Consider the following 12,978-nt stretch of genomic DNA (forward strand, 5'->3'; position numbering starts at 1 on the left):
ATCTTGAAGCATGTGGGGACAGCAGACTGGGATCAGGAGAGATTGAATATGTCCGTAAACACTCCAGTTAGCTGGTCTGCGCATGCTCTGAGGACGGCAGCCTTGCGAGGGTCTACACATTTAAATGTGTTACTCACGTCAGCCATGGAGAAGGAGATCCCACAGTCCTTGGTAGCGGGCCGCGTCAGTGACACTGTGTTATCTTAAATGCGGTCGAAGAAGGTGTTTAGCGTGTCCGGAAGCAAGACGTTGGTGTACGCGACGTGGCTCGTTTTCCCTTTGTAGTCTGTGATTGTCTGTAGGCCCTGCCAAATACATCTTGTGTCTGAGCAGTTGAATTGCGACTCCATTTTCTATACTAACGTTTTGACTGTTTGATTGCCTTACGGAGGGAATAACTACATTCGGCCATATTCCCAGTCACCTTGCAATGGTTAAATGGGTGCTTCACGCTTTCAGTTTTGTGCGAATGCTGCCATCTATCCACGGTTTCTGGTTAGGGTAGGTTTTAGTAGTCATAGTGGGTACAACATCTCCTATACATGTCCTGATAAACTCAGTCACTGTATCAGTGTATTCGTCAATGTTATTCATAGAGGCTTCCCGGGACATATCCCAGTCAGCGTGATCAAAACAATCTTGAAGCGTGGATTCCGATTGGTCAGACCAGCATTGAATAGTCCTTAGCACGGTTTCTTCCTGTTTGAGTTTCTGCCTATAGGAAGGGAGGAGAAAAATGGAGTCATGACCAGATTTGCAGAAGGGGGGCAGGGGAGGACCTTGTAGGCATCGCGGAAGATGGAGTAGAGTGGTAGAGTGTTTTAGCAGCGCGAGTACTACAGTCAATGTGTTGATAGAACTTCAGTAGCATTTTCCTCAAATTTGCTTTGTTAAAATCCCCAGGTACAATAAATATTCTAGGTTGGGTGAACAAAAGGACTTGAGTTCCTGTATGTTATCACAGTCACACCATGAGTAGATAATCATGAAACATACACCCCTGCCCTTCTTCTTCCTGTCTGAGCGATGAACTGAGAACCTAACTGCTGTACGGACTGAGACTGAGTATGAGTAAATCCCGAGAGAGCCATGTTTCCATGAAACAAAGTATGTCACAATCCCTGATGTCTCTCTGGAAGAAGATCCTCGCCCTGAGTTCGTCAACTTTATTATCCATAGACTGAACATTAGCGGATAATATACTCATAAGCGGTGGGTGGTGCGCACCTCCTTAGTCAGACTAGAAGTCCAATCTGAATACATCTTCTCTGCCGGAGGTGTTTTGAATCAGCCTCTGGAATCAGTTGAATTGCCCTGGGGGATACGAACAAAGGATCCGATTCGAGAAAGTTGTATTCCTGGTCGTAATGCTGGTAATACTGGTGAGTTAGTGCCACTCTGATATCCAAAAGTTCTTCCCAGCTGTATGTAATAACACAACAAATTTCCTGGGCTAATAATGTAAGAAATAACACATAAAAAAACAAATACTGCAAAGTTGCCTAGGCGCTAGAAGCACGGCTGCCCAATCTGTCGGCACCATTTTACAATAGGGCTACTACCCAAAGCCTGTGCCCTGCTAGCATATCATGCTAGTTTATTTTTTATATCTTGTTAATCATGCTAGTCACTAATTGTATCCTGTTTATTACCCTATGCTATGCTAGCTCAATTTTACAGTGCATTCGGAAAGTATTCAAACCCCTTGACTTTTTCCACATTTTGTTACGTTACAGCCTTATTCTAAAATGTATTAAATCGTTTCCCCCCTCATCAATCTACACCCGAAATACCCCAGAATGACAAAGCAAAACAGCTTTTCTTTTTACAAAATAATGACATTTACATAAATATTCAGACCCTTTACTCAGTACTTTGTTGACGCACCTTTGGCAGCGATTACAGCCTTGAGTCTTCTTGGGTGTGACGCTACAAGCATGGCACACCAGTATTTGGGGAGTTTTTCCCATTCTTCTCTGCATTCTCTCAAGCTTTATCAGGTTGGATGGGGAGCATCGCTACACAGATATTTTTAGGTCTCTCCAGAGATGTTTGATCGGGCTCTGGCTAGGCCAATCAAGGACATTCAGAGACTTGTCCCAAAGCCTGCGTTGTCTTGGCTGTGTGCTTAGGGTCGTTGTGCTGTTGGAAGGTGACCCTTCTCCCCAGTCTGAGGTCTTGAGAGCTCTGGAGCAGCTTTTCATCAAGGATCTCTCTGTACTTTGCTGCGTTCATCTTTCCCTCGATCCTGACTAGTCTCCCAGTCCCTGCCACTGAAAAACATCCCCACAGCATGATGCGGCCACCACCATGCTTCACCGTAGGGATGGTGCCAAATTTCCTCTAGACGTGACGCTTGTCATTCAGGCCAAAGAGTTCAACCTTGGTTTCATCAGACCAGATAATCTTGTTTCTCATGGTCTGAGTCATTTACTGAGGAGTGGCTTCCGTCTGGCCACTCTCCATAAAGGCCTGATCGGTGGAGTGCTGCAGAGATGGTTGTCCTTCTGGAAGCTTCTCCTATCTCCACAGAGGAACACTGGAGCTCTATTAGAGTCGGGTTCTTGGTCACCTCACTGACCAAGGCTTCTTATTGCTCAGTTTGGCCGGGTGGCCAGCTCTAGTAAGAGTCTTGGTGGTTCCAAACTTCTTCCATTTAAGAATGATGGAGGTCACTGTGTTCTTGGGGACCTTCACTGCTGCAGAAGTGTTTTGGGACCCTTCCCCAGATCTGTGCCTCGACACAATCCTGTCTCAGAGCTCTACAGACAATTTCTTCGATCCTATGGCTTGGTTTTTGCTCTGATATGCACTGTTAACTGTGGGACCTTATATAGACAGGTGTGTGCCTTTCCAAATCATGTCCAGTCAATTGAATTTACCACAGGTGGACTCCAATCAAGTTGAAGAAACATCTCAAGGATAATCAATGGAAACAGGATGCACCTGAACTCAATTTCAAGTGTCATAGCAAAGGGTCTGAATGCTTATGTAATAAAGGGAAAGGGAAAGGGGGATACCTAGTCAGGTGTACAACTGAATGCCTTTAACTGAAATGTGTCTTCCGCCTTTCTACATGCTGTTCTCTTGTCTGTTCTTGTAGACAACCACAATCACTATTCAATACCATCAGTCAACTTCCTGTCTGCTGTGTGTATGTGTGCCTGTCTTGAGTGTGGCAATGAAGTGTGAATTGCATCCCTGTCTCCTACTGGTCATTTCCATCCAATTACAGGGACGCTGGGACAGTTTCACCTATATCTAAACCAGCACCTCTATCGGTGACCACCACATGGTGGCGCTCTCTTTCAGTCCTTATGTAATGCTTTCGACACCTTGTAGAGTCCATGCCCTGAAGAATTGAGGATGTTCCCGAGGGCAAAAGGAGGGTGTGGGCAACTCAATATTAGGAAGATCTTCCTAATGTTTGAAATACATCAAAACTATGTATATCAAAACTAATTTCACACATAATAGGGTTAGCATAAAGACATTAAATTAACCAAATTCTGATGAGTGAGTGCCAAAAAAGTGACTTTGACAAATTCTCCTCGAGTCACAAACAGGTCATATTGTATCAGAAAAAGCAGATTCTGCCGTTTCAAAATCACATAACCTTGCCAAACAACTCTTAAAGCTCTATTTCAAAATATAACAATTGACAGAATTACTGCTATTACATGCTCTCGCAACACTCAAACCAGAGTAATATATTTAGACTTAAAATATTCCATTCCATTCATTTGAAAGGCATTGTCTTAAATTCATGAATGCATTCCGTAATACCTGACCATAACAAAAGAATAATGAATGATCTGAGTTGTGGTGTTTTTTAATGGATTTTAACACTTGAATTGTGTTGTTTTAATTATCTTTCTTTTGTACATATAGCCTAGTGTTACACAAACTAATGACAATGCTGTTGTGTTCCTTGAAATACATTTTCTTTCATATTTTAATGTTGCCTAAGACCTTCATAAGCACAACCAAAGGATTATTGTTCCGATAGCATAAATAAAATGTTTTTAATAGACCTGTTGACTTTCAAAAGACATGTCGTTGGCCCTATCAAGGCACAAGGCGAGACCCAAATGCAGACACAGGAGGCAGATGGTTGGAGTCTTACAATGTTTATTAATCCAAAGGGGTAGACAAGAGAATGGTCGTGGACAGGCAAAAAGGGGGTGGAGACAATAACGAGGACAGGTGAAACTGATCATGGTGTGACAGGCCCGAAGGGGGGTCCAATGAGGCATGTCTAGTGTTAAACACTGGCACGGAAGCATATCACCGTAGATCAGGTTTGCATTAGGTTACAAGCTGCATATAAAACACCATCAAAGGAAATTGTAATTATAGCCTAACAGTATTTTATTACACATAATAATAGGCCATAGCAGTGGGATCCAACATAACATAAGAACATAACAGTATAACACCAACCTTTGCTTAGTTGAGATCACTTTATGAGTCAAAATGCAAGCGGAGTGCAATTCTCTGCTGGGCACGGGAGATCAATTTCGCCTACATTGTATTGTGTGATATCAATAAGATGATCAATAGCCTATAGAGCCTAACTATAATGCATGGGCAGAGAAGCACGGATCGTTTTCCTCCAAAGACTCGTCTGAAGGTAACCCTGTACAAGTTTTAAAATTAATGGAAGTATATATGGAAGTAGTTTAGTGCCTAAAATAAGGGGTTAAATACATGTAAAAAAAAAAAGAAAGAAAAATGTCCTGATCTTTCTTATATCTTGCAGATATAGGATTGGCACTTCAGAACAAACTTCCTTTAGAATCTTTGTTGACTATCTGTATATCCATGTATGAGCTGTTATTAAATGTGCTTCTATGGGCTCATAGCAAATCAAATCAAAGTTTATTTGTCACGTGCGCCGAATACAACAGGTGTAGACCTTACAGGGAAATGCTTACTTACAGGCTCTAGCCAATACTTAAAACAATTTTTTGGGGGGATACCTTAATGGGGTCTACATTATTAAACAATTCCCTATGTTAGCTTAATAGGATCTATAATAATAGAATCTGCACAATTCAAATCAATTACATTACAGGCCTAAATGAAATCTGGATGGTGTATGCATGTTTAGGCCAGGGCCTGACGAGGTGTCGGTATTCATTATGGATGCCGGTACAGTTTATATTTAGGTGCAGGAACTCCTCAATACTTTTGACCTAATATTCTATAGGACATGCAGGAACCCAAGCAGAAGAAAAGTTCAGTTCGGTTACGGTGAGCTCCTGCCCAAGTCAAGTACTGTGTTAAAGGAAAATACAAATAATGTCCTGTTTGGAACACTGACAAGTATGTTGCTCAATCTGATTGGGGGGGCCTGGCTCCTCAGTGGTTGGGCCTGAGCCCACCCAGGCCCATTCGTGGCTACGCCCCTGTGCTTGGGTCATCCATTTGTAAACTAGTCATTTTGTAAGACTACATGTAGTGTAGGTGAGCAAGGACACAATACAGGTGAGTGATAGTAAAGATTCAGATTCAGTGTTTAATATTCACATGTGCAGGGTTGCAGGTGTAATTGGAAGAGTAAGTGAAATAAAATAATGAGAAAATGGTCATAAAAAAATATAAAGATGAGTTGACATGTTGTCAGGGTGAGTTAAGGATAATGAACGCTAGTAGCCTAATCTACTGATGAGTAGTAGGCCATAGAATAGCTGTTGCCTAATCCGAGTGTGTGAGAGAGAAGAGAGACAGGTGTAAATCTGGACTTTAGAAAAGGAGATGATGATGGAATCAGCACTTCTCAATCCCATAGTCTGAGAGGCACAAATCGAGCAGATGCTTCCTCCACATGATCTCCCAGAGCCAGCCCAGACATTACAATACATGTTTTATTTTTTTATTTCACTTACTCTTCCAAACACATCTCCTCATCATCGCCTATAGGCATTCAAATATTGCTGAAGCAAGTCATCTGACTCGAGAACCTATAGGACTGGACTGGCTGGAATTGTCTGGACTACCTGGACTGGACTATACGGGACTGAACAGCAGGCGGGACAGTTGTGTGTGTGTGTGTGTGTGTGTGTGTGTGTGTGTGTGTGTGTGTGTTTATGAGACACAAACAAACACACACACACATAAACAAACACACACACACACAAACACACACACTTGGGAGCAAATTAAAAACAAACAGCAATTACCCATCATAACAAACACACAGTGGTTGGAACAGAAGCAGCAGCATGGTATCATTATAATAGATCTAAATCGATGTATTAAAGCACATACATGTCAGTTTATGCTTCTCTGAATCATTATTTCTAAGTCAAGTCACTACAGAGACCTATTGTATTGTAATGTCTGGGCTGGCTCTGGGAGATCATGTAGAGGAAGCATCTGCTCGATTTGTGCCTCTCAGGCTATGGGATTTAGAAGTGCTGATTCCATCATCTCCTCCTAATACTCGTGTCAATGGAAAAGGACTGAAGGGCCAGCTAGAGTGATATCCTGAATGGTCAGCTAGAGGGAAACATGGATAAGTCACTGTGAGTAATGGTCAGCCAGGCAGACAGACAAAGTGTTCCCCATTGTGTGTGTGTGTGTGTGTGTGTGTGTGTGTGTGCGTGCGTGCGTGCGTGCGTGCGTGCGTGCGAGCGTGCGTGTGTGTGTGTGTGTGTGATGTGGGAGACTATCGGCTTTTTAGACCTGTCACACTGGACTAGCCACACTGAGCCTGAGGCTAACTTTCAGTTAACGTTTCATACACACACACACACACACCGTATACACCAGTGTACACCATTTAAGATGAGGAAGGACGATAATTGTTTTTCATGAGCATGTCCATATTTCTATTACAGCATATTGGATGACTCATTCATATTCCATTCAGCCAGTTCAATGTAACATCAATAGGTTCAGGCTACTACATGATACTCTAATTTTCCCTATACCCATCATGAGGTTGCCACATTAAGGTTTACAACGAAGGTGCACACAGGTCGAGAGAAAGATTTGAGGTGACAGACATTTACACATTCAATACCACCTTGCACACTCTTACCTGCATCTGGCTGATCTAGGGTGTAATCATTAGTCCAACAGTTGCAAACAAGAGTTTCTATTGGACAAATTCAGGTATGTTTATCCCCGTTTCGTTCCGTTTGAGACAGAAGTATCTACGCGCTCTCCTCCTCTCACCTTAACCCTTCGCTTGTGTACTTCAATGCACAACACTCCATCTGTATGTGACCAGGCAAAATAAACTTTTCAAGTCAAACCATATCATACCTCTACACACAGCCTACATCATTCTCACCATATTAGCTAAAGTAACATCATAATCAACGTGGCTAATAGAACTAACGCGTTAGTAAACAATCATGCAGTACATTGTACAGTGAGTAAGCAGTTTAGCAGCTACACCGCCGGGCCCCAGTGGTAATATAATTTGGTTAAACCAAAAATGTACCTTCACTTGGAGGTAGCATCCCTTTGTTTGAGCCAGGTGTTTGAGTAGGCTAAACTAGCTAGCTGCATTTTATAGCTTCTTCTTCATTCCTTCATTGAATACATACATTTGTTCAAAACGATTCAGCTATTGTCTTTCTCTCTCTGAGCCAACTCCTCACCATATGCACTGCATTGCTAGCTAACAGCATCTTATTATTTCAGTACTAGATTCATTCTCTGATTCTTTGATTATGTGGACAACATGGCAGTTCATGCTGCAAGAGCTCTGATTGGTTGGAGGATGTCCTCCAGAAGTTGTCATAATTGCTGTGTAAGTCTATGGCAGCGGGTGAGAACAATGAGCCTCCTAGGGTTTGTGTTGAAGTCAATGTACCCAGAGGAGGACGGAGGCTAGCTGTACTCCGGCTACAGCATGGTGTTACCCTACAGAGTTCTATAGATGCTACTGTAGACCTTCATTGCAAAACATTTTTCATCAATTATTTGGTGACGTGAATATATTTAGTATAGTTTTATCTAAAAAGGATAGCTTTTTAAATGTTTCACTATTTTTTATGAAGGATGGTCCTCCCCTTCCTCCTCTCAGGAGCCTCCACTGGTATACACACATGTTTCATACATGCTCTGGAGAGATGGATTATATCCAATGTTACTACAGTTAACCCCAGGTTAAAGCACTACCGTTGTTGGATACCATCAAGATAAGACAACAGTAACCTTGGGAACTATCTTGGGATATATATCATACCATTGGAATTAATTTGTATTTGAATACAGTCGGAATACTTCTGAATAAAGCAACTGTTACGTATGGCTTGTTTGTTCTAAAAAAGGTTTTGTATTCAACCTTTTTAGATAGAAAATTAAACATAGACTTATGACATGTATAATGCCAAAAATAATTTGCATGAATTTACATTTAACAATATGACTTTTCTACTTTCGGGCTTCCTTGTGCTCTAAAAGCTGTTTCCATCCATTGTTTGACCTTTTTCTATTTTGTATTTTGGTTGAACTGTCAGATTGTTGCCATTCTGCTGGCTAAGCATTATCTCACACTCTAACGCTCACTCATAGCTAGCAGGCAATTGTAGTCCGATAAGTGGGTCATGAGTTAATAACTGTTCCAAGTCAGTCCCCTTGCATTAGGCTGAGCTTCCAACCAAACACACACAAAGACTTGTCAGCTTTTTATTGTGGGGTGGTTGATTGGAACCAGCACACTGGCTTCAAGACAGCATGCATTTTTGCACTGGACATACATTGACTATGCGGGTGAAGTTGTATTTTTTTCCCTTATCATTAAATCATACATGAAAATTCAATATGTGACAATGTGTAGACACACAACAGAAAAAGAAAACTTTCCAATTCACATTGGACCATAAAGTTGTTTGTTGTTTTGCCATGAAAAGTGCTGACATAACCTGTCTCTGCTCTGATACTTTTTCTGATAATGCACTCAGAAATGCACTCACAGTAAGTCCCTTTGGATGAAACCGTTGGCTAAATAGCATATAGCTGATTTACAGTACCAGTCAAAAGGGTTTTTCTTTATTTTTACTATTTTCTACATTGTAGAATAATAGTGAAGATATCAAAACTATTAAATAACACATATGGAATCACGTAGTAACCAAAAGTGTTAAACAAATCCAAATATATTTTAGATATATTATATTATAGATATATTTAGATATATTTTAGCCACCCTTTACCTTGATGACAGCTTTGCATACTCTTGGAATTCTCTCAACCAGCTTCACCTGGAATACTTTTCCAACAGTCTTGAAAGAGTTCCCACATATGCTGAGTACTTGCTGACTGCTTTTCCTTCACTCTGCAGTCCAACTCATCCCAAACCATCTCAATTGGGTTGGGGTCGGGTGATTGTGGAGGCCAGGTTATCTGATGCAGCACTCCATCATTCTCCTTCTTGGTCAAATAGCTCTTACACAGCCTGGAGGTGTGTTGGGTCATTGTCCTTTTGGAAAGCAAATGATACTACCACTAAGCGCAAACCAGATGGGATGGCGTATCTCTGCAGAATGTTGTGGTAGCCATGCTGGTTAAGTGTGCCTTAAATTGTAAATAAATCACAGACAGTGTCACCAGCAAAGCACCCCCGCACCATCACACCTCCTCCTCAATGCTTCACAGAGGGAACCACACGTGCAGTGTTTATCTATTCACCTACTCTATGTCTCACAAACACACGGAGGTTAGAATAAAAATCGCAAATTTGGACTCATCAGACCAAAGGACAGACTCCACCAGTCTAATTCTCGTGTTTCTTGGCCCAAGCAAGTCTCTTCTTATTATTGGTGTCCTTTAGTAGTGGTTTCTTTGCAGCAATTCAACCATGCATTTTTTAAATGTAATTTTTCCTTTATTTAACTAGGCAAGTCAGTTAAGAAAAATTGTGCAGTGGTCTAAGGCACTGCATCGCAGGGCTAGCTGTGCCACTAGAGATTCTTAGTTTGAGTCCAGACTGTTGCGACCGGGAGACCCATGGGACATATGGTGTAAAAATTGCAAGATTATGTTATAATACTTTTATTGCATCAAATGGTTGTTTTATGAAACAGAATAGAGTATTCTTAACTATTGTGTGTGTGTTTTACTGAGGATGGGCCTATGTGAGATAACTTTGACAGGAGATTTACGATGTCTTTTGGGTGATAAAACCTAAAGAGAATTCCAGAGCATGAGTTAATGTTTCTGTTCTATACCGTACCAGGGAGAGATGGTTCCAGTTTGGAGTAGGAGGACTAAACACTGGTCTAGACAATGAAAACTGTTGACACAGCAGTTGCTGTCTGCTATGTATTATATATATATTTTATACAAATCTTAACCTTGTGACCATTCTATGTATCTGTTGTTTGTCATGTAGGTTGAAAATTGTGTATCTTGGTTATTTATTTTACCTTTATTTAACTAGGCAAGTCAGTTAAGAACAAATTCTTATTTTCAATGATGGCCTAGGAACAGTGGGTTAACTGCCTGTTCAGGGGCAGAACAACAGATTTGTACCTTGTCAGCTCAGGGATTTGAACTTCCAACCTTCCAGTTACTAGTCCAACGCTCTAACCACTAGGCTACCCTGCCGCTATGAAAGACCTTTGTACTTTTGTCTCGGGGCTCTCAACGAATTCGTCTGAGCGTGAATCGTCGACCAGCCATCATTAGCCATCATCCTTATCGTAGAGCACTCAATCGATTCACTTTATATGTGTTCGTTGTATTGACCTGCTCCCTTATTAATAAGTGATTAAGGATTTAGTTTAAGTATAACTCTGACTTGTGTGATACGTTTTCTCTCCTCCTTTGATAGTAAAAAAATTAACCACTACAGGTGGTGCATAATTTGCCCAGCATCCTCTGGGTTAGGGGAGGGTTTGGCCGGCAGGGATGTCTTTGTCCCATTGCGCACTAGTGACTCTTTTAGCGGGCACGCTAAACACGCTCGCCAGGTGCACGGTGTTTCCTTCGACACATTGGTGCGGCTGGCTTCTGGGTTAAGTGGGCATTGTCCAATTGGTAGTTACAGTCTTGTCTCATCGCTGCAACTCCCATACGGACTCGGGAGAGGTGAAGGCCGAGAGTCGAAACATAACCCAGTCAAGCCGCACTGCTTCTTGACACAATGCCCACTTAACCCAGAAGCCAGCCGCACCAATGTGTCAGAGGAAACACCGTACACCTGGCAACCGTGTCAGCTTCTAATATGTAATATATAACTAATATGAAACACTGTAAACACATTAGTTAATTCTAAAAGAAAAAAAATTGATAAGAATACCTGTCATTGAAATTACACTGAACAAAAATATAAACGCAAAAGTGTTTGGTCCCATGTTTCAGGAGCTGAAATGAAATCTCAGAGAAAAGTTATATGCACACAAAAATCTGACAGGTGTGGCATATCAAGAAGCTGATTAAACAGCATGTTCATTACACAGGTGAACCTTGTGCTGTAGACAATAAAAGAAACCTTTAAAATGTGTAGTTTTGTCACATAACACCATGCCACAGATGTCTCAAGTTTTGAGGGAGAGTGCAATTGGCATGCTGAGTGCAGGAATGTCCACCAGATCGGTTGCCAGAGAATGTAATGTTAATTTCTCTTTGGCAGTATATCCAACCAGCCTCATAACAGCAGACCACGTGTATGGCGTTGTGTGGGTGAGTGATGTCAACGTTGTGTATAGAGTGCCCCATGGTGGCGGTGGGGTTATGGTATGGACAGGCATAAGCTATGGACAATGAACACAATTGCATTTTATTGATGATGATTTGAATGCACAGAGATACAGTAACGAGATCCTGAGGCCCATTGTTGTGCCATTCATCGACCGCCATCACCTCATGTTTCAGCATGTTAATGCACGGCCCCATGTCGCAAGGATCTGTACACAATTCCTAGAAGCTGAAAATGTCACAGTTCTTCGATGGCCTGCAATACTCACCAGAAATGTCACCCATTGAGCAAGTTTGGGACGCTCTGGATTGACATGTACGACAGCGTGTTCCAGTTCCCACCGATCTCCAGCCACTTCGCACAGCCATTGAAGAGGATTGGGAAAACATTCCACGTGCCAGAATCAACAGGAGTATTTTTCGCTGCTAATACATGTGTAATAAAGGCCTATTTATTTATTTTGTACTTATCTTCTTTTTTTATTTTTATCAGGGCAACCCTACTTCCAGCAGCTATGCACGACATGGTTTCTGAATGTAAAATGAGAGTCCCGGTGATCTGCTATAGGAAGATACAACTGTTCTACCAGTAATATGGGTCAGGGGCCTCATTTATAAACATTGCATTTGCACAAAATATGCCCAAAAAACATGCATGCGCCAGCTTGACTTGAGAATGTGCTTAACCTCCTGCAAATTTCAGTTTAGACCATATGTAGGCCTACCACAGTTTCTAGTGGTTAAAGTATTGCATTGAAAGAAGCCAAAAGTAGTAGACTTGTGCAAATGGGGAATATATGATGACACTCTTATTCGTAACAAAAAAAACAGGTAGCTTACTATAATAACAAGATTCAATCATTTGCCGTTAGTCAGAGGCGCGAAAATAGGTTAATTTTATCTTTGCATTCTAAAATAATTTGGCATTGCGTAATATATTCCTCACCTTTTCTTACTTTGATGATTTCCAACACTGGACAATTGAGGAGTGGAAAAATATTGACAGGAACATGACAGCGAGTTCAGTTCACTGAGTGGTTTGCGTAGTCCCCAGACCTCAACCCAATGGAGCATCTTTAGAAGGTTCCGCCTTCCAATCTATAGCAACTGTGTGATGCCATCGCATCAGCATGGACCAACATCCCTGTGGAACGTTTCCGACACCTTGTAGAATGCCGATAATAATTTTCGTGCAGGGCAGCATATTGGTTCGGGAAAAAGTAAATGCAAAACAGTATTGAATTCAAAAGATCTGTTTACAGGTGGTGGTTTTTCAGGAGGAGTTACAATGCTCGTTCACACGCACACAGTTTTAGG

At 41.6% G+C, this 12,978-nt stretch overlaps 1 protein-coding gene across 1 annotated transcript in view; it reads left to right on the forward strand.

The window, feature by feature from the left end:
- The window catches only part of kcnb1 (potassium voltage-gated channel, Shab-related subfamily, member 1), a 73,297-nt gene that overhangs the window by 52,402 nt on the left and 7,917 nt on the right, over window positions 1–12,978 (forward strand). The gene's annotated exons all lie outside the window — the stretch shown is intronic.

This window comes from Oncorhynchus kisutch, linkage group LG1 (genome assembly GCF_002021735.2).
Source record: "Oncorhynchus kisutch isolate 150728-3 linkage group LG1, Okis_V2, whole genome shotgun sequence".
Lineage (NCBI taxonomy): Eukaryota > Metazoa > Chordata > Actinopteri > Salmoniformes > Salmonidae > Oncorhynchus > Oncorhynchus kisutch.